The following is a 24043-nucleotide window of genomic DNA, read 5'->3' as shown; positions in this document are numbered from 1 at the left end:
TCCTTTTGTTCTTTATAACCTAATTATGTTGGACTTCATTTCATCTAAAGGGGCAAGATGTTGTCTTCCTCAATTCTTCTCTAATTGTCAGTCCCTCTGACTATTATCCTTTCCTCTCCCCAAGTTGCATCTTTACTCATTCTTAAGATATGAAGGAAAATTTCTCTATTCAGGGAAGCCTTCCTTCTCAGCATACCAAATTCAGATATTTTGTTTCTGAGACATAATAAGTCTTATAATTTCATGATGACTTGCAAATTATTTGAATGTTTATTTAATTTTTTGTTGATTCCACCAGATTATAACATTCCTTTCTGTAAAACTCCTGGATTCACTATGAAATAATAAGCATCTGAATGTATAACAGATGCTTAGTAATCAGGCAATGCATCACAAAATAATTGAAACAGTATACTCATGAAAATAGAAGAAATAAAAATTAGACATGACAAGAGGCATTGGATAATATTCCACAAAGATAAAGTAGAATATAAAAAAATTCAGGATCTGTAATGTAACATATCCATTTAGGAAAGTGCAAAATTTTGATATGATTGTAAACTTGTACAAACTCTTTTTCAAAATGAGACTTTGTGATAGCTATTTCCCAGTTAACATTTGGTTTTATGAAAAGAAGAAACCACAGCTATATATATATACACATACCATGCATATGCATACATATTATTTAATATAAATATTTAAAACCACCTTTTACTTTCAGTCTTTCCAGGGCCTCTTTCACATCTTTGTTCCATAGGCTAAATCAGGGGTTTAACATGGGAATCACAAGAGTGTAGAACAATGAGATCATTTTGTCTTGATCTAAGGAGTAGGAATAACGTGGCTGGAAATACAAGAATAACACAGCTCCCTGAAAATTGCAAAAGAATTCAAGGGGAAAGAGCAGGTAGAGAGAGCTTTGAATCTCCCATCAACAGAGTGGATATTTAAAGCTAAGAGGATGATAAAACAATAAGACACAAAACTCCTGAAATTGTATTCAGTTCAATAAAGCCAAAAATCATGAATATCACTAACTCATTGACTTGTGTATTTGAGCAAGACAGCAACAGAAGAGGAGGGATATCACAGAAGAAATGATTAATCTCCTTTGACCCACAGAAACATAAGCAGAATATTAATGTTGTATGTGTCAGAGCATCCATCATTCCCACCAGTAAACCCCAGCCACAAGCATGGAGCACATCCTGCTGGACATGTTGACCATATAGAGCAAAGTGTTACTAATGGCCTTGTACCTATCAAAGGCCATCACTGCCAGCAGCAGACACTCAGAATCTGTAAAGATACAGAGGATGAAGAATTGCAGAGCACAACCAACAAAGAGGATTGATTTGTTCTTGGCAAAGAAGTCCACCAGCATCTTGGGTCCAACTGCTGTGGAACAGCAGAGATCACAGAAGGAGAGGTGGCTGAGGACAAAGTATATTTGTGTGTAAGGCTGGGAATCCATTCTAATTAAAATGATCATTCCAGGATTTGCCAGAATATTAATGAGATAAACAACTAGAAGTATACTGAGTAGTTATTCCCAGGAAAAGGAATTCAGTTAAGGAAGAAAATTTTCCCTGTCCATTATTCCTTGTTCTTTTTCTAAACAATTCCAAAAATGATCAAGAAATTAGTTGTCCTAGTTTGTTAATGCTGCAGAATGCAAAACACCAGAGATGGACAGGCTTTCATAAAACGAGGGCTTATTTCACTACACAGTTACAGTCTTAAGGCCACAAAGCATCCAAGGTAACACCTCAGCAATCGGGTACCTTCACCGGAGGATGGCCAATGGCGTCTGGAAAACCTCTGTTAGCTGGAAAGGCAGCTGACGTCTGCTCCAAAGCTCCGGCCTCAAAACGGCTTTCTCCCAGGACGTTCCTTTCCAGCAAGCTTGCTTCTCTTCAAAACATCACTCCCAGCTGCACTCACTTAGTTCCCTCTCTCTGAGTCAGCTCATTTATATAGCTCCACCAATCAAGGCCCACCCCGAATGGGTGGGGCCACGCCTCCATGGGAACATCTCATCAAAATTATCTCCCACAGCTGGGTGGGGCACACTCCAAGCAAATCTAACCTACACCAAAACTTCTGCCCCACACAAGACTACAAAGATAATGGCATTTGGGGGACACAGTACACTCTAACCGGCACATTAGTAGATCCAACTTTAAAACTCTGGTCATCCACAATCTGTTTATTATCTGTAAAAAAGGAAGTGATTTGTTTCTCTAAATTTTCTTTTTATCCTCAAAAAATACCAAGATTGCTGTTATTAAAAATGCATAGTTTTCTGGTTGAAAAATCAAAATATCTGTGACAAAAATTGAGAAAGTTTGACTCTAAATTTGATGTCATTCATGAGATATATGATGTCTTGGCTTCACAGGTAGTACATTTGACGGAACTGAAAACTTTTTCCAGACCAAAATGATATCAAGGAAATATGAAATTTGAATAGACAACACCAGAAATCACACAAAACATCTCATATATTTGAAAATAAATATCCAAATGGATAAAATAGCAATCACATTTATGTTATACTTCAAGAAACATGATGGATTTTAAAGTTTCAGTAATAAAGAGTATATCACTGAATTAATGCTATTGCATGTAAGTTAATAAATAAAATAGTGATTTTACTGTTTTGTATTATGGTGTCTTTTGTGCTTCCAGAAACATGAGACATATCTTATTGAACTTTTCAATCACACATCATCACTGCTTTTCCAAATTTATAACCCAATTGTATTACTTACCTGACACATTCCTTTGAGAAACCAAACAGATGTGCTACAAAGAAGTGGGAACCACAGAATTTAGCACATACATTTGCATGTATTTGTATTTAAATTGACTTTTCCATGAGAATGGGAAGAGTAACAATAAATATTTTGTATATATATGTCTCTTACTCCTGTATATATGTTTGTCTTTACATGTATGTTTGGTGTGTTTGCATGTGTGTGTTTCAATTTAAGTTTTGGTCTGATTTTAATTTTTTATAGAATTGTTATGATATATGGTCCATAAGGGCTTGACATTACACATATTTATACATATTGTTTCCATAAAGGTATACCTTAATTCTTATTGGCATAAAACTAGAATAAATTAAACAACTACTAACAATTAATTTATAATTACACAGTGGTAAAGATAATGGCTTACTTACAAATCATGGTTAAAATATAAATATGTAAAATCAATCCTTAATACAAATTAGGTCAGTAAAATTAGATTTCAGAATTAATTTAATAGAGTAAGTTGGCATACAATGATTCACTTAAAAATTCCTCAGTACATGATTCCTCATTTTTCTAAAAAGAAAATAGCTTCTTTTTCTCTATTCTTTAAATTTGACAACTCAGAAACCTACCTTAGATGGGCAAGTCTTTGTGGCCATTGCTCTGGTAGGTGAACAATAGACAGAACACCTTTTATTTTTATCTAAATGTCTGTTGGGATTTAAGTCCCTAAAGCCTCTGCCTTTCCTGTACTGTTATGTAAACATGAGATTAATTAGATTTCTTCTTCTGTATTTTCCCCTGTGAATGCTGCAACCATTTTAGCAAAGACTCCACTTTTAATTCTTTACTCTTGTCACCATATTAATCAACATCAGGAAGGGAACAGAACTGATTTTAATGTTATGGTCCCCAGCTAGCCTGAGTCTATACCCTCCTCCTCCAGTCCATGGGGGTATCTATTTGATGATGTTAATCTCCTTTTCATGGTACATCCTCCTTCTCCCATTTCTGAAACAGGCTTCTTCACATTCCCTTTTAGAAATGGCAATTCTTCAATGATTTTCTACATATCAACAAACAAATGCACCTTCTCAGAAGATTGCTGCCTGGCCCTGAGGCTTGGACTATTGTGAAACAATATTCATGGTATGATATTAGATACAAAGTACATTGTCTCCCTGCTGATGATAAACACCTAGAAGTGTCCCTGTGTTGATAAAGACATTTTTGTTCTGTAAGAGAATCAGCACTTTTTCAGTAACACAAAGCATAATTATTGATTGATATATTCTATGAAAGTTGTTTCCTACATTAAATTTAGTAACATATTTGAATACTCATTGTATATAAGAAACTACTAGGGATTGAAAAATAATTAAGTAAAAAATTTGCTTTGCAATATGATACTGAATAGTCTCTATTTTTGGAAACCTTTTAAAAAATAGTCATATATTAAGTACATATCAAGTACATTTTCTGAAATAAAAATATCCCCATACCCAGAACATACACATTAATAAACACCTCAGAAACCATTCACATACACCATCACAAATTGACATTCAGTATAAGAGTTTAGTTTGTATATTTTAACCATGTGGAAGTAAAAACAGAAAGTAAGTGGAAGGTGAGAAACTCTTGGTCTTACTAAAGAGCAAGATGTAAATATACCCCAAACTTCCAACCATCAAATGTTAATCTAGTCTTACCTGCTTCTTGGCTCCAAAATGTTGTGGTTGTCTATTGATCACCACCTCTTCCCCCTCATCAAGACTGTTATCCCATGCTTTCACCTTTAGGAATGTCTTTGTCTCAAATCCTTATAACTACCTTGCCATCAGTTTATTTATTTATTTTTATTCATTTTGTTGAGATATATTCACATACCACACAGTCATACAAAACAAATCGTACATTTGATTGTTCACAGTACCATTACATAGTTGTACATTCATTACCAAAATCAATCCCCGACACCCTCATTACCACACACACAGAAATAACCAGAATAATAATTAAAGTGAAAAAGAGAAACTAAAGTAAAAAAGAACAGTGGGCACCCTTGTCTGTTTGTTTGTTTGTTTCCTTCCCCCACCTTTCCACTCACCCATCCACAAACTAGACAAATGGGAGTGTGATCCCTATGCCTCCCTCAGTCCCACTGTCCCCCCTTATAAGCCACATTTTTATACAATTGTCTTTAAGATCCATGGGTTCTGGGTTGTAGTTTGATAGTTTCAGGTATCCACCACCAGATACCCCAGTTCATTAGAACCTAAAAAGGGTTGTCTATATTGCATGTAAGAGTGCCCACAAGAGTGACCTCTCAGCTCCTTTTGGAATCTCTCTGCCACTGAAGCTTATTTCATTTCCTTTCACATACCCCTTTTGGTCAAGATGTTCTCCATCCCACGATGCTGGGTCTACATTTCTCCCCGGGAGTCATATTCCACGTTGCCAGTGAGATTCACTCCCCTGGGTGTCTGATCCCATGTAGGGGGGAGGGCAGTGATTTCACCTTTCAAGTTGGCTTAGCTAGAGAGACAGGGCCACACCTGAGCAACAAAGAGGCATTTGGGAGGAGGCTCTTAGGCACAATTATAGGCAAGCCTAGCCTCTCCTTTGCAGCAACAGTCATCCCAAGGGCAAATTCCATGGTAGAGGGCTCAATCCATCAAACCACCAGTCCCCTATGTCTGTGGGAACATTAGCAACCAACGAGGTAGGGCAGGCCAATACCCCTGGATTCTCTACCAGCTCCTCAAGGGGACTCTGCATATTTTTTCCTTGTTTTTTTTTTAAACTTTTTTTTTCTAAATCAACTGTATGAAAAATAAAAAAATAAAAAAATAAAAAAAAACATACAATAGAAGAACATTTCAAAGAGACAATAACAAGGGAGTAAGAAAAGTACAACTAAAATAAGATAACTACTTTACTTCCAATGTGTCCATACTCTACCCCAAGAAAGTAACCTAATATAGCAACATTTCTGTGAACTTGGTCCTACTATACCCATCAGAAATTAACAGACCATAGTCATTCCTGGGCATTCCCAGAACATTAAATTTACCTATGACAACCTTTCTGTTCCTCTTGGATTAATGTTCCAGCTTCCTTAATTGCTCTCTATCACTAGTTCCCCTACATTCTACATTATAAACCATTTGTTTTACATTTTTCAAAGTTCACATTAGTGGTAGCACATAATATTTCTCTTTCTGTGCCTGGCTTATTTCTCTCAGCATTATGTCTTCAAGGTTCATCCATGTTGTAATGTTTCACAACATCCTTCCTTCTTATTGCCGTGTAGTATTCCATTGTGTGTATATACCACATTTTATTTATCCACTCATCTGTTGAAGGACATTTGGGTTGTTTCCATCTCTTGGCAATTGTGAATAATGCTGCTATGAACATTGGTGTGCAGATATCTGTTCGTGTCACTGTCTCCAATCTTCTAGGTATATACCGAGAAGTGCAATTGATGGATCGAAGGGTATCTCTATATCTAGTTTTCTAAGGAACTGCCAGACTGACTTCCAGAGTGGCTGAACCATTATGCAGTCCCACCAACAATGAATAAAGTTCCAATTTCTCCACATCCCCTCCAGCATTTGTAGTTTCCTGTCTGTTTAATGGCAGCCATTCTAATTGGTGTGAGATGGCATGTCATTGTGGTCTTAATTTGCATCTCTCTAATAGCTAGTGAAGCTGAACATTTTTTCATGTGTTTCTTGGCCATTTGTATTTCCTCTCCAGAGAACTGTCTTTTCATATCTTTTGCCCATTTGATAATTGGCCTGTCTTGACTATCCTCATTGAGTTGTAGGATTTCTTTATATATGCAAGATATCAGTCTTTTGTTAGATACATCGTTTCCAAAAATTTTTTCCCATTGAGTTGGCTGCCTCCTTACCTTTCTAAGAAATCCCTTTGAGGTACAGAAACTTCTAAGCTTGAGGAGTTACCATTTATCTATTTTTTCTTCTGTTGCTTGTGCTTTGGGTGTAAAGTCTAGGAAGTGGCCACCTAATACAGGGTGTTGAAGATGTTTTCCAACATTATCTTCTAGGAGTTTTATGGTGCTTTCTTTTATATTGAGTTCTTTGGTCCATTTTGAGTTAATTTTTGTGTAGGGTGTGAAGTAGGGTTCCTCTTTCATTCTTTTGGATATGGATATCCAACTCTCCCAGCCCCATTTGTTGAAAAGACCATTATGAACCAGTTCAGTGACTTTGGGGGCCTTATCAAAGATCAGTGGGCCATAGATCTGGGGGTCTATCTCTGAATTCTCAATTTGATTCCATTGATCTATATGTCTATCTTTGTGTGAGTACCATGCTGTTTTGACAACTGTGGCTTTATAATAAGCTTCAAAGTCAGGGAGTGTAAGTCCTCCCACTATGTTTTTCTTTTTTAGAGTGACTTTAGCAATTCAAGGCATCTTCCCTTTCCAAATAAATTTGATAACTAGCTTTTCCAAGTCTGCAAAGTAGGTTGTTGGAATTTTGATTGGGATTGCATTGAATCTGTAGATGAGTTTGGGTAGAATTGACATCTTAATGACATTTAGCCTTCCTATCCATGAACATGGAATAATTTTCCATCTTTTAAGGTCCCCTTCTATTTCTTTTAATAGAGTTAGGTAGTTTTCTTTGTATAGATCATTTGCATCTTTGATTAACTTTATTCCTAGGTACTTGGTTTTTTTAGTTTCTATTGAAAATGGTATCTTTACCTTGAGTGTCTCTTCAGTTTGTTCATTTCTAGCATATAGAAACATTACTGAGTTATGTGCATTAATCTTGTATCCTGCTAGTTTGCTAAATTTGTTTTTTGGCTCTAGTAGCTGTATCATCGATTTCTCAGGGTTTTCCAGATATAAGATTATATCATCTGCAAACAATGACAGTTTTACTTCTTCCTTTCCAATTTGGATGCCTTTTATTTCTTTGTCTTGCCGGATTGCCCTGGCTAGCACTTCTAGCACAATGCTGAATAACAGTGGTGATAGCGGGCATCCTTGTCTTGTTCCTGACCTTAGGGGGAAGGCTTTCAGTCTCTCACCACTGAGTAGTATGCTGGCCGTGGGTTTTTCATACATGCTCTTTATCATATTGAGGAAGTTTCTTTCAATTCCTACCTTTTGAAGTGTTTTTATCAAAAATGGATGTTGGATTTTGTCAAATGCTTTTTCAGCATCTATTGAGATGATCACTTGATTTTTCCCTTCTGATTGGTTAATGTGTTGTAACACATTGATTGATTTTCTTATGTTGAACCATCCTTGCATGCCTGGAATGAACCGCACTTGGTCATGGTGCATGATTTTTTTAATGTGTCTTTGGATTCGATTTGCAAGTATTTTGTTGAGGATTTTTCCATCTATATTCATTAGGAAGATTGGCTGGTAGTTTTCCTTTTTTGTAACATCTTTGCCTGGTTTTGGTATTAGATTGATTTTAGCTTCATAAAATGAGTTTAGGTAGTGTTCCATTTTCTTCAATGTTTTGAAAGAGTTTAAGTAAGATTGATGTCAATTGTTTTTGGAAAGTTTGGTAAAATTCTCCTGTGAAGCCATCTGACCCTGGGCATTTATTTGTGGGAAGCTTTTTTAATGACTGATTGGATCTCTTTGATTGTGATTGGTTGTTTGAGGTCTTCTGTTTCTTCTCTGGTCAGTCTAGGTTGTTCGTATGTTTCCAAGAAATTGTCCATTTCCTCTACATTATCTAGTTTGTTGCCATACAGTTGTTTATAGTACCCTCTTATAATTTTTTTAATTTCCTCAGGGTCTGCAGTAATGTCACCTTTCTCATTCATTATTTTGTTTATATGGGTCTTCTCTCTTTTTGATTTTGTCAGTCTAGCAAGGAGCTTGTGAATCTTGTTGATCTTCTCAAAGAACCAACTTTTGGTGTTATTTATCCACTCTATTGTTTTTTTTTTTGTTCTCTATGTCATTTATTTCTGCTTTAATCCTTGTTATTTCTTTTCTTCTACTTGGTTTAGGATTGGTTTGCTGTTCATTTTCTGGCTTTTTCAATTGATCCATTAGTTCTTTGATTTTGGCTCTTTCTTCCTTTTTAATATATGCATTAAGTGCTATAAATTTCCCCCTCAGTACCCCTTTTGCTGCATCCCATAGGTTTTGGTATGTTGTGTTCTCATTTTCATTAGTCCCTATATATTTTCCAATTTCTCTTGCTATTTCTTCTTTAACCCACTGATTGTTTAGGAGTGTGTTGTTTAACCTCCAGGTTTTTGTGAATTTTCTAAGTCTCTGATGGTTATTGACTTCTAATTGTATTCCATTGTGGTCAGAGAATGTGCTTTGAATAATTTCAATCTTTTTAAATTTATTGAGCCTTGTTTTATGTCCCAGCATATGATCTATTCTGGGAAAAGTCCTGTGAGCACTAGAAAAGTATGTGTATCCTGGTGATTTGGGATGTAATGTTCTATATATGTCTGTTAAATCCAATTCATTTATCAGATTGTTTATGTTTTCAATTTCCTTATTGGTCTTCTGTCTGGTTGATCTATCTATAGGAGAGAGTGATGTGTTGAAGTCTCCCACAATTATTGTGGAAACATCAATTGCTTCCTTTAGTTTTGCCAGTGTTTCTCTCATGTATTTTGTGGCACCTTGATTGGATGCATAAACATTTATGATTGTTATTTCTTCTTGTTGAATTGCCTCTTTTATTAGTATGTAGTGGCCTTCTTTGTCTCTCAAAAGATCTCTGCCTTTAAATTCTATTTTATCTGAGATTAATACTGCTACATCTGCTTTCTTTTGGCTGTAGCTGGCATGAAATATTTTTTTCCATCCATTCACTTTCAATTTCTTTGTGTCCTTGTATCTAAGATGAGTCTCTTGTATGCAGCATATTGATGGTTCATTTTTTTGATCCATTCTGCAAATCCATACCTTTTAATTGTTGAGTTTAATCCATTTACATTCAACATTATAACCATGGATGCATTTCTTGAATCAGCCATCTTATCCTTTGGTTTGTTTGTTGTATATATTTTTCCCTCTCTCTATTAATATCCTTTAATGTACCCATACTAAATCTCTTTATTACTGAACCTGTCTCCATGTCTCTCTCTTCTTTCTTTGTTTCTCTGTCTCTAGGGCTCCCTTTAGTATCTCCAGTAGGGCAGGTCTCTTGTTAGCAAATTTTCTCAGCATTTGTTTGTCTGTGAAAAATGTAAGCTCTCCCTCAAATTTGAAGGAGAGCTTTGCTGGATAAAGTATTCTTAGTTGGAAATTTTTCTCACTCAGTATTTTAAATATGTCATGCCATTGCCTTCTCTCCTCCATGGTGGCTGCTGAGTAGTCACTACTTAGTCTTATTCTGTTTCCTTTGTATGTGGTGAATTGCTTTTCTCTTGCTGCTTTCAGAACTTGCTCCTTCTCTTCCATATTTGACAGTGTGATCAGAATATATCTCAGAGTCAGTTTATTTGGATTTTTTCTATTTGGAGTTCACTGGGCATTTATGATTTGTGTATTTATGGTGTTGAGAAGATTTGGGAAGTTTTCCCTAGCTATTTATTTGAATACTCTTCCTAGACCTTTACCCTTTTCTTTTCCTTCTGGAACACCAATGAGTCTTATATTTGGACATTTTATGTTATCTATCATATCCCTGAGGTCCACTTTGATTTTTTTTATTTTTCCCCCATTCTTTCTTTTGTGCTTTCATTTTCCATTCTGTCATCTTCCAGGTCACTGATTCATTGTTCAACTTCCTCTAGTCTTGTACTATGAGTATCCAGAATCTTTTTAATTTGGTCAACAGTTTCTTTAATTTCCATAAGATCATCTATTTTTTTATTTAGTCTTTCAATGTCTTCTTTATGCTCTTCTAGGGACTTCTTGATGTCCTTTATATCCTGTTCCATGCTCTTCTTGATGTCCCTTATATCCCATGCCATGGTCTCATCATTTATCTTTAGTTCTTTTATTCATTGTTCTAAGTACTGTATTTCTTCTGATCTTTTGATTTGGGTGCTTGGGCTTGGGTTATCCATATCGTCTGGTTTTTTTATGTGCTTTAAAATTTTCTGTTGTTTTTGGCCTCTTGGCATTTGCTTAACTTGGTAGAGTTCTTTAAGGATTTGTAGACCAATTGAAATCCTTATCTCTAATTTGTCAGGTCTACAGCTTTGTGGAGTACACTTTCTGTGACTAACCAGCAGGTGGCATGCGCGAGCCACCTGTTCTCCTCAAGCCAGTTCTCCCCCGCTTTGCCTCTGTGGTGAGTGGGGGAGTAAGCTTGTGGGGTCCAGTTGGTGTACCAAGCTTGCATGTGTAGTTGGTGTTGCCTGCCCTGTATAAGGGACATGTGTCTGGGTGGTCACAGAGAAGGGCGGCTCTAACAACCAAATCTCCCTGATGTTCCTGGAGTTTTAAAGCTGCTGCAGTAGTCTAATCCTTCAGTTGAGTCCTGCCACAGTTTGTCTCTGCCACTGACCCACAAGTCCTTGGTATTGGCATGTGACCCCTGAGACTTGTGAGTGGGTCCCTTTTCCAGGCCTTGCACCCCCTGGTCCTCTGTTGAGGGATGACTGTGCTTTGTCACAAGTAAGTGCCATTCCCCCAGGGTGGTTCTGGGCTGCTGATCTGTGTAGGGAGGCTCCCAGTCTGCTGAAATGATGTCTGAATGGAGCTTGTTAATTCCCACTGCTCCACCTTCCCAAGTCTGGGACAACCAGCTGAGGTTGCAGGGAAGGCTAATGTCCACACCCAATTTTGTAGTGTATGCATGTTATTGTAAGCACTTCTGTCATATTTGGTTGTCTGGGGCAGCTCTGGGCTATTGGGCTGGTGATGGGCAGGAGTGTTTCCTGTCCACCAGGATGAAGGCTGTGAAAAGATGCCCCCCTTTTCTTGGGAAGCTGTAGTGTTTATTGAATTTTCTCAGCCACTGGATTATTGCCTTTTGTCTCAGAGCTCTCAGTTCTGCTCTTATCTTGACCTGCCCAAATTGCATGTCTTTGAGGCTTTCTGTATTGGACTTCTTAGAGTAATTGTTTTAGAAAATGAAAAAAGAAAAAAAAAAGAAAGAAAAAGGGCCCTCCTGTCAGATCTAATGCATTATTGAAATGCTAAGAGACAAAGCAATTAGGGCTATTAAGGAAAGATCCAGGGGGCAGGGAGATCAGTTTTTCTTTGGGTTTTGCAAATGAACCTGCAGGCCAGAGCTCTGCCCTTCCCCTTTCTATGTTCACCAGAACTCCAAAAAGCATCCGCTTTTATTTTTGAGTTTGTCTTGCTGTTTTTTTGCTATGCCTATCTCCTCTCTGCTGGGCTGGCTGCTCTCAGATTCTCTGGTGTCTGGTCTCAGTCTATCTATGGTTGGAGTTTGGATCAGTAGAATGAGTTTCCAATAAGACATGCCACTGCAGTTCTTCCTTCTCCTTCCTGGCACTGACAGCCCCTCCTCCCATGGGACTGAGCCTGGCAGGGAGGGGTGTGGGTCCCCTGGCCATAAAAACTTACAGATTTTGCTGATCTCAGCAGTTCCACATTTTCATGAGTGTTGTATGAAGTATGCCCAAAGTCAGATTGCTCTGCGGTGCCCAGTCCATGCAGTTCCTTGCTTTCTACTTACTTCCCTGGAGGAGTAACTAAAACATACACCTCACCAATCCATCATCTTGCCCCACCCACCATCAGTTTTAATCACATGGTCAACTCCCCCTGTGAATGCAGTGCTCACCTGGCCTGAGAGAGGAAACATGATCTCTCCACTTCTCACCCTGTTGGTAAGCCCTGAATAAAATTCATGTAAGAAAATGCCTGGTGTCTCCTTTGACCTCTGAACAGGCAAATCCCTCATGGGCCATGAAAATTGGTGAACACAGTCAGGAGAATCAGATAGCTGCCAGCCTGGAGACTAAAGAAATAGCAGGCACTGATGACATGAACTTGGAGAAGGGAAAGGAGAAGTCCCTGAGCAGGATACTGGGGTGGCCTGCAATGTCTATGTGGGGAGTGGGTGCCCACCTTCCAAGAGACATGGATGTCTATGTGGGAAGGGGTGGTCAGCCTCCTAGATCAGTGGAACCTGCCAAGGGAGTATGGAAATGTTTAAAACTCTCTGGCTGGGCTAACAGCCATCCTGCAGCAGGCTCAGGAGCATTGGACCCAGGAGGAATAGTGGGGTGGCCTAGAACTTCATTGTGGGGAGGAGTAGCTATCCTTCTGGATGGATGGGACCTGCCAAGGGAGTATGAATGTGCTTGCACCTCTTCAGTGGGATTAGTATCCAAACTGCAGCTGTGGTGGGCTGGCCATTGTTACGAGGCTGTATGCCAAGATATACCCTGGGATTTGGATGTGGCAGTGCCAATATTGGCTTTGGGTTGGATTTGTGGCAAAGGCAACAAGCTAAATGTATACCTACTAGATTCTGGTCCCAACTGTAGAAGGACACAGGACTCAGATATAGCCCTTTAAAAGAGCAATTGTGCAGTTTGTAATCCCCTGTTGCAAGTGTTGAAGGTCTAACTCAGTTGCCCAGTGACCTTACAGAAGACCATACCCATACAGGTATGTGGATACAGGACAATATGAATGAGCCCCATTTGGAGAGTTCTCAGGTGAGCATCCTAACAAAATGGAAAGTCTATCTCCTATTATGTGGCATTTTTAATGACTCTTTGTGTATAGAGATGCATGAAATTTTAGGACTAGTCTCCTTTGTGGACAAGGCATGCCCTGCTTCCTGTCTATCCACCTAAGGTGGCTCCTTCCACACCCACCATTGATGGACAAATAAATACACCTGACACTGCATAGATTGGCACATGGGCAGCCTGCTACCTGGACAGATGTTATTGTCCAACCCAGTACTGACACCATCTGGTGGGAAGACATCTGGACTGTCTGCCACAAATATAAGGTAATCATTTTTCATGTCTCTGCCCACAACACCAAATCATTAATAAGTAACATAGAAGCAGATGCCCTAGCAAAATTCCACAGCCTACCACTGATGATGCATATGGTGGCTGAATAGCTGCACCAGAAAACCAGGCACTGAGAACACCAGATCCCTGTCTCCTGTTGTCAAGTAGACTATATTGGCTCCCTTCCTATGTCCAAAGGGGCAAAATATGCCTTCACCACCATTTATATGGCTACAGGACTGCTGCTGGCCTTCCCAGTGGGAAGGCCAACCAACAAGCTACCATACATAGCTTAGAAAAGTTAAGTGCCTTTTTCAGGGTCCCCACACATGTGGACAGTGATGGGGGACCACATTCACCAGGCAATTAACCCCAGCATGAGCTACAGAATGTGATATCATTTGGACTTTTCACTTGTCCTGTAATCCCACAGCAGCTGGGTTACTTGAAAGAATAAATAGTCTTTTAAAGGAACACTTAAAGGTTATTTGACAACTGTATCTGCATTAACTCCAGCTCCCACCCCTGTGGACATGGTAACTGCTGGACCCATGCAGGTCTTGTGAATTCAGACAAAAGGGCCTCAGATAAAGGGGCTGGCTGCCTTCAAATCAAAATGGGGCAGTGATAATAAATTTCTCTTGCCTGTGCCACAAACACAAGAAATTGGGGAAAGTAAGTTCAATCAGCTCTGGTTCTGGCCCATGCAGCCATGCTGGTTGAGAATCCTAAGCCCATGGGGTATTAGATTACATAGGAAACTAACTGTGAGTCTGATCCTGAAGGGATCCCTACAGGGGAGAAAATATGGTATTTAAAACCTCCACACCTGGAACTCTTCTATCTACTAATGAAGACTTGGCTTATATAATGTTAAATCACTCAGCTGTACAATTTAATGCTTACATGTGTTGCTAATTCTTATTTAACAAAATGTGCATTACTATTTCAATAATGCATTAACTAAAATGTTTTGAGTATTTAACATTATTCTAACAAATTTAATTTTAATGGTAATAATAAGTTGTGAAATGTTTGCTTAAGAACAATTTCCAGAATTGTTTTTGTGACTTGAATGTAGAGGTTATGAGAGAGTTTTATTGAAGGAAAAAGAAAGTAGTTTTGCTCTAAATGATTGGTTGCTTCAGAATGAAGAAAAAGAAAAGTCATGGAACAAAACCTGAATGAATTTAGAGAGTTGCAGAAAGTTGGTGGAAAGGGAAATTTATTACTGTTGTCAAGGTTGAAAAACGGTAAAAACTAGGTAAAGAATAAAGCAGACTGCCTGGTAGTTTCATCCTTTAGCTGTTTTAACCCCAGGCAATACTTATACTCTAATTCATATTAAATGTTTTATGTATGTATCTGGTGATTCACAAAATGTAACTCACATCTTGATCACATGCAAAATTACCTAAAAAGTAGCAATAATTTATCTAATGATCCTCTTGTCTTTGGTAGAACTCATTAACTTGGCCATAGTGCCACTTGCTAATAAGCTGATTACCTCTCTGTACCAATATGTTAATATTATGTTGTTTATTGTATTGTTCTTGTGAATTATGAATGTAAAGTCTGTCCTATGGTCAATGCAAACTGTTGTGTAGGGGTGGATTGTGGCAACCCAAGACCTGAGCAAAACAGGCCTGTAGATCTTGGTGCACAGCACTCTGCATGACCTAGGCAGCTAATGTTTAACTTATCATCTTTGTAAGTCTGTAAAGAGAAAAAGGGTAAATTAACCTTAAAGTGTAACTTTAAAACATGAAACAGAAAGTAAGCAGAAGGTGAGAAGCTCTTGGTCTCACTAAAGGGCAAGATATAAATGTACCCCAGACCTCCAGCCTTCCAATGTTAATCTTGTCTTACCTGCTTCCTGGCTCCCAAATGTTGTGATTATCTATTGATCACCACCCCCTCACCCCCATCAAGACTCTGTTCCACACTTTCACCCTTAGGAATGTCTTTATCTCAAGCCCTTATAACTGCCTTGCCATCTGTTTTAATCACACAGTCAACTCCCCTGTGAATGTGGTGCCTACCAGGCCTGAGAAGTTGTCATGATCTCTCCACAACTTCTCACTCCATTGGTAAGCCCTGAATAAAAGTTCATGTATCGGACAATGCCTGGCATCTTCTTTGTCCTCTGAACTGACAAAGCCCTCATGGGCCACAACATCCCCCAAAGTGGCAACAGCCTAATTCTAATAATCCCTATAACTATTCTCTGTTCAACATGTTATTTATATTGTTAGAAAACATCTAAACAAGACTTGCAGTCTGTGACACCTGTTTGAGAGAGCTCAACCAGATAGTTTCTGAACATAGCCTCCTAAGAACATACATATGTCACCAGTACTTAACACATTTACAAAATTCTGTAAATGATATCCAAAAGTTAAGGCTTATAGACTCCTTTTCCTCTTAGCTCACACTTTTTTTATTGGTACACTGACATTATTGATTATTTTTCTATCTTATTGCTCTTTATACTGTAGTGTTTGAAAGCTGCAAGAGACAATGGGTTATGTACAAGGGAATCCCAATTAGACTGAGTCCTGATTTCTCAACAGAAATCATGGAGTCAAGAAGACAGTGAATTTAAATATTTAAACTTCTTTAGGAAAATAACCAACAGCCAATAATTTTATATCCAATAAGTCTCTTCTGCAAAAAATGAGAGGAAATTTAATACATTCTTAGATAAACAAAAGCTGAGAGTTCATCACCACTAGACTGGTCCCATTGGAAATGCTAAAGAGAGTTCTTCAGAGTGAAAGAAAAGGGCACTGCACAGTGGTTCAAAGTGGCATGAATAAAAAAAGACCTGCAATAAGGAAAATCATTTGGGTAATTATAAATCTCAGTATTATTGCATTATATTGTTTGGTTTGTAACTGCAATTCTTAATTCCTACAGGTACTTAAATGCAAATTCACAAAAAGTAATGATAAATCTATGTCTTTGGATACACAAAATCCAAAGATATAAGAGGTTGCAAGTGCAAAAATATGGAGGGGACACAGAAGGGTATAGGAAAAGTATAGATGCATACTATTGAATTAAGTTGATATCAAAAAATAAAATTGTTATGTATTTAGTATAGTAAATTTTAACCCATGGTAAAAAAGGTGTAACAGATGAAAAATATATCAAGGTAGAAGTGAGAAGGCACTCAAAATGATAAAACACAAAAGCAAATAAATTTTAAAATGGCTATAACAGAAATGAGGGACAAAAATAGTATAAGACTTAAAAAGGCAAAAACAGCAAACAGCAGAAGAAATCTTACATTATCAGCAGTTATTTTAAATTTAAGGGGAGTAAACTCTAGTCATAAGGCAGAGATTGGCAGAATGGATCAAAATGCACAACCCAATGTTATGCTGCCTGCAAGACACTAACTTTAAAATCAGAGAAACAAACTAGATTGATGGTGAAAAGATGAAAAAATAATTATGCCATACAAGGAGCAACCAGAACAAAGTTGGGGTCATTATACCAATATCAGATAAAATTGACTACAAGTGAAAAGCAGTTAAAGGAGACAAAGATGGTCATTAAATACTGACAAAGGGGAAAATGCAGTGGGAAGATGTGACAACTATAAATATATACATACCAAACAGTAGAGCCCCAAAATACATGAGGCAAATACCAACAGAGTTGAAGGGAAAAAATTATGGTTCTTCATTTAAAATAGCAGAATTTAACACATCCCCCTTAATAATGGATACAACTTCTGGTCAGAAGATTAGTAAAGATGTACAGGACTTGAATGACATACTAAACCAACTAAAGCTATATATCTATCTATATCTATATCTATATCTATATCTATATCTATATCTATATCATCTATCTAGTGCTGAACCCAATGTAAACAGAATACACATTTCTCTTGAGTGCACATGGAACAGCTCCAATTCATGTTGGGTTACAAATTAAGTCTCAATTAATTGAAAAATATTGAAATCATACAGTGTTTATTCCCTGCCCACAACTGTATGAAGCTAATAATCAATAACAAATGAAGAAATGGAATATTTACAAATATGTGGAAATTTAAAAACATGCTTTAAACAACAAATGCACTAAAGAGGAAATAATCACTAAAATTAGGAAATATATTGATGCAAGTGAAAATCAAAATACAACAAACCAATAATTATAGGATATAGTAAAAGCAGTGTTAAGAGGGATATTTATAGCTCTAATTTACATTAAAAATGAAGAAATACTTCAAGTCAGAGAGCTAACCTCAAAATTGGAAGAACTAGAAAAAGAAGAGCAAACTTAACCCAAGGTGAAAAGAAAGAAAAAAGAAATAACAAAGATTAGAATGGAGATAGATGAAATAAAGAATAAACAAACAGAAAACAGCAAATGGGACAAATAAAATCCAAAGTTGGTTTTGTGAAAAGATCAATAAAATTGACATAACTGGCTAGGCTAGCAACAAAAAAGAGAGAAGGTACATATATTGAAAAATACAAATGAAAAAGGGGCATTAATGCTGAACCTACTAAAATAAAAAGGATGCAAGAGGATACTATGAACAACTATATGACAATAAATTAGGTAACCTAGATGAAATGGACAAACTATTAGAAACACACAAACTACCTTCACAGACTCAAGAAGAAATAGATGTTCTCAGCAAACCAATTACTAGCAAAGTGATTGAATCAGTAATTAAAACCTCCCAACAAATAAAATCACAAAGCCAGTTGACTTCACAGGGGAATTCTACCAAACTTTCCAGAAGATATAATACCAATTCAGCTCAAACTCTTCCACAATTTGAAGAGGAGGGAACACTCCCTATCTCATTCTTCAAGGCCAAGATAACCTTCATTCCAAAGCTGGATAAGGATAGAACAACAGAAAAAAAATATAGAAAAATATCTCATATGAATACAGATGGAAAAAATCCTCAATAATATACTAGCAAGCCTACTCCAAAGTTCTAGGAAACTAATACAAATGTATGTATTAATAAAGGGAAACTTTGTCAATGTGATAAAGGGTTTATATGAAAACCCCACAGCTTACATCCCACTTAATTGTGAAAGACTGAAAGACTTCCATCTAAGATCAGGAGAAAGACAAGGATCCCCCTGTCACCACTCTTATTCAATATTGTACTGGAATTTCTAGCAACAATTAGACAGTAGAAAGAAAAAAATAATCTAAATTGGAAAGGAAGAAATGCAAATTTCCCTATTTGCAGATGTTATGATACTATATACAGAAAATGCTGACAAATCCACAACAAATCTCCTATATCTAATAAATGATTCAGCAAAATGGTGGGGAATAAGCAAAACATGAAAAAAATCAGCAGTGTTTCTATATAATAATAATGAGAGATCTGAGGTAGGAATCAAGAAAGATGTTTCATTTGCAATAGCAATATAAATGTAACAAACATCCAGGAATAAATTTAGCCATCAATGTACAAGACTTGTTCACAGAGAACTGTAAAGTATTGCTACAACAATAAAAAAAGAACCAAAAAAATGATAGGACATTCCATGGCCATGGAGTTCTTCAAATTTTTATTATTATGATGTCAATTCTACTCAAAGTGGTTTACAGACTCAATGGAATCCCAATCAAAATTCCAAACAGCCTGCTTTGCAGAAAGGTAAAAGTGAATTAAAAATTTATTTGGAAGGGTAAAAGGCCCCAAATAGCAAAAATATTCTTGAAAAAAGAATAAAGTTGGATGACACACAGTTCCTGAACTTAAAACTTATTACAAAGCCACACTAATAAAAACAGAATGGTATAGGCACAAGGACAGATAGTCCAATGGAATTGAATTGAGAGCTCAGAAGTCAACCCTCACATTTATGATATACTGATTTTTGACAATGTGTCAAGACTACTCAATTGGGAAAGAATAGCACTCAAAAATGGTGCTGGAAAAACTGAAACTCCATTTACAAAAAGTAAAAAAAGGAGTATCTCTAACACACCATATGCAAAAAAAATTCAAAATGCATCATTGATACTAATACAATGTATCAGTTTCATTAATATAATAAAATATTAGTGCCACAAAACTCCTGGAAGAAAACAGAGAAGCATCTTCAGGACCTAGTGTTAGACAGTGGTTTCTTATAAGTTACACCCAAAGTATAAGCAACAAAAGAAAAAATAGATTAATATAATATCATCAAAATTAAAATCTATTGTTTCTCAAAGGGCTGTGTTATGAAAATAAAACAACAGCCTACACAATGGGGGAAATATTTGGAAATCACATATCTGATAAAAGATTAATATCCATAATATATAAAGTAATTATTCAACTTAATAACTAAAAGACAAACAATCAAATTAAGAATGGGCAAAATTCTTGAACCAATATCTCTCCAAATAAGGTACACATATGGCCAAAGGACATACAAAGATGTTCAACATCAATAGCTATTAGGTAAATTCAAATTAAAACTGCAAGATATCATTTCACCCCCACTAGAATGTCTACTATTTTTAATTAATTTTATTGAGATATATTCACATACCATGCTGTCATACAAAGTATACATTCAATTGTTCACAGTACCATTATATAGTTGTGTGTTCATCACCAAAATTAATTATTGAACATTTTCATTACAACACACACAAAAATAATAATAAAAATTAAAGTGAAAAAGAACAATTAAAGTAAAAAAGAACACTGAGTGCCATTTTTTTTTGCCCCGATTTTTCTACTCATCCATCCATAAACTAGACAAAGGGGAGTGTGGTCCTTATGGATTTTCCAATCCTATTGTCACCCCTCATAAGCTACATTTTTATACAATCATCTTCAAGTTTCATGAGTTCTGGGTTTTAGTTTTAGTTTCAGGTATTTACTGCTAGGTATTCCAATTCATTAGAACCTAAAAAGGGTTGTCTATATTGTGCATAAGACTGCCCACCAGAGTGATCTCTTGGCTCCTTTTGGAATCTCTTTGCCACTGAAGCTTATTTCATTTGCTTTCACAGCTCCCTTTTTGTCATGATGCTCTCCATCCCACAATGCTGGGTCTTAGAATGGCTACTATTAAATAAATAGAAAACTAAAATTGTTGGGGAAGATGTGGAGAAATAGGAACACTCATTCTTTGCTGGTGGGAGTGTAAAATTTTTCAGCTCCTGTGGAAGATAATTTGTTCCTTCCTCAGGAAGCTGAGAAAAGAATTAGCATAGGATCCTGTAATCCCATTACTAGATATATATGCAAAAAAAATGAAAGGAAAGACTCAAACAGATACTTGTACACTGAAGTTCGTAGTGGCTTTATTCACAATTGCCAAAAGAAAGAAGTAACCCAAATGCCCATCAAGTGATGAATGGATAAACAAAATATTGCATATTACATACAATGGAATATTATTCAGTTTTTAAAAAAGAAATGAAGTCCTGATGCAAGCAACATGGGGGAACCTTGAGAACATTTTGCTGAGTGAAATATGTCAGACGCAAAAGGGCAAATATTGTATGATCTCACTAATACAAACTAATTATGATAAGGAGAAGAATAGAGTCAGAAACTATATATACATAATCAGGGACTGGGTGGGGCTAGGAAATTGAAAGCTAAGACAATATATACAGACTTCTTATTAGGAATTATGGAAGGTTTTTGTAATGGTTTGTGGTGATGACATAACAAAATTCTGAATACCATTAACAACACTGACCCACACACAAACACATATATATTTATGATTACAAGGGGAAATAGATTGAAATATGGTAACACACACTACATAAACATTGAACCCTAAATGAAATCAGTGAAATCACAGTCTTTTAATAATAGTGCAGTTATAAAATTAAGTATCATAGGATACTTGTCCTTCAAAATATAGAAGGGTGTGGGAGGGAAATAGAGCAACTCTCTTAAAATAGCTAGTGATAAAAATAAGAGAGGAAATGAGGAAGAACAATACATGTTGAAAAGGAAACTAGAAATATTAATATAATACAATTTCATGTAGTAAGAAAATTTTCATTTTATATTTATTATATAAAATAAAATTCTCTAAAAAGGAAAACTATCAGATCAAGTCAAAACACAAACTCCAATATATTATATTATTGCACATTTTTATTAAGAGAAAATAATGCAATGAATACATTGAGATAAAAGCACAAAGAAAATAATATTATAGAAGGTTGTTTTTATGATACCATTTATCTGAGACTCACTTCCTCCAGGTATTTGTATAACTCTCTATTTCACTTCTATAGGGTTGTTCTAATGTGACATTACCCTTGAAGAATTTTGTATAAATTGTTTTTAAAAGAGCAATACCTGCTGTGCTGGTTTGGATAGATTATGTCCCTGACAAAAGCCATGATCTTTTAACCCTGTCTTTTTGGGTGGAAAATTTTGATTGTTTCCATGGAGATGTGACTCACTGAACTGTGGGTGATACATTTAGTTATATTATTTACATGGAGGTATGGCCCCACCCATTCAGATTGGGTCCTGATTAGTTCATTGGAGTATTTAAGAGAGAAACTAAGAGCCAACACAGTTCCAGTTGCATGCTGATGCTTTCAGACACTTGGAGATGCTTGGAGATACAGACAGAAGGATGATTGGAGATGCTAAGCAAAGAGATGTTAGCCTAGATTTTGCTCTGCACAAGCTAAGATAGGGCCCCAAGATGCTTAAATGCACCAGAGCTGAATATAAGAGACCCAAGCCCATAGACATATTAGAGAAAGCCATTTTGAAACCAGAACCCAGGAGCCAAGGGCCTGTAGATGCCAGCTATATGCCTTCCCAGCTGACAGAGGTGTTCTGGGCACCATCAGCTCTTCTTCAGTGGATATTCTCTAGTTCATGCCTTAATCTGGACACTTCTATGACCTTAGAACTGTGATTTTTGTAACCCAATAAGTCCTGTTCATAAAAATCAATCCATTTCTGGTATTTTGCATAACAGGAGCAATAGCAAACCAGAACACTGACTGTTTCTATGGACAATCTCAGCTTTGTTTTTCCTCCGTAGCAGTTATCACCATCCTATACATAGACTTGGTTGATTATTACCATGCAAAAGAATGTCATTCTTGAGAGGTGGATTCCTCCAAGTTTCACAAACTGCATGGCCTACCATATTTACAGGGCCTTGTCACTGGTGTTCCCTTGTTGCACTCCTTTTACATGAATATGTGTGACATTCTTTCCCTTTCAAGTCTTGTTCAAATGTAAACTTTTTACTGAGACCTGCAATGAACACATTATTTCCAGTTGCTTTGCCATGCATTTGACCTCAAATTTCTCACCCCATATTTTGTATTAGATTTCAGTTTTTAAAATATTACTTTTCACATTCCAACATGGCATATCAGTTCTGTTCTGATTTGCTAATGTTGCTGTTATGAAAAATATCAGAAATTGTTTGACTCATATAAAGGGGTTTTATTAAGTTACAAATTTACAGTTCTGAGGCCATAAGTGTGTCCAAACTAAGGCATCAACAAGAGGATATCTTCCCTGAATAATAGCTGATGGTGTCCAGATTACCTCTGTCAGCTTGGAAGACATGTAGCTGGCATCCACTGACACTTTGCTCTTGGGGTGTGTTTCAAAATGGATTTCTTCAAAATGTCTCTTTCAGCTGCTCTGAATTCCTTCTGCTTGTGAGCTCTCTTATAAGACTCCAGTGTTTTAACTACAACTCACCATGAATGGGTGGGGTCCACATCTCTATGAAACAAATTCAATCAAATGTTTCCACCTGAATCAACAGACTAAAGTTCTGCTCCTACAAGATTGCATTAAAGAATGTGGCTTTTCTGGGGAACATAATATATCCAAACTGGTACATTCCAACACCTAAAGCCCAAAAAGACATGTTCTTTCCAAATGCAAAATGCAGTCATTTGATCACAATACCACAAAAACTTAAATCATTTCAGTAACAACAGCTAAGTACCAAGTCTTATCAAAATCAGTTACATCAAAGGTTTGTCCTAAGGCAACATTCTCCTCTGGCTGTGGACATATGAAACTGAGAACAACTTATCTGCTGCCAATGTACAAAGGAGGTACAGTGATAAGATAAACATTCCTATTGCCAAAGGGAGAAATTGAAAGGAAAACAGGATTCACAGTACAAAAACAATTCCTAAAAAGCACAGGTAAAACTTCATTAGATTTCAAAGTCTGAGAGTCATTTATAGAATGATGTTTTATCCTTGAGGCCTAAAAGACAAAGAGTCCAACCCTTTCCAAGGGCCTTTGTGGCAGACCTTTCCTCTCCAAAAGCTGAGGTGCATGCTCCAACATATCCATGCATTGGGAAGGCCACCTTCTTCTGGTCCCA

The 24043-nt window shown here is 36.7% G+C and overlaps 1 pseudogene; it reads right to left on the bottom strand.

Moving 5' to 3' along the window:
• Nucleotides 1-706: 706 nt before the first annotated feature.
• The window catches only part of LOC119530827, a 71620-nt pseudogene continuing 48283 nt past the window's right edge, over nucleotides 707-24043 (bottom strand).

The sequence above is a fragment of the Choloepus didactylus genome, chromosome 4, assembly GCF_015220235.1.
Source record: "Choloepus didactylus isolate mChoDid1 chromosome 4, mChoDid1.pri, whole genome shotgun sequence".
In the NCBI taxonomy this organism is placed as follows: domain Eukaryota; kingdom Metazoa; phylum Chordata; class Mammalia; order Pilosa; family Megalonychidae; genus Choloepus; species Choloepus didactylus.
Note: the sequence above shows the minus strand (reverse complement) of the source record. Positions and strands in the feature narration are given on the sequence as shown.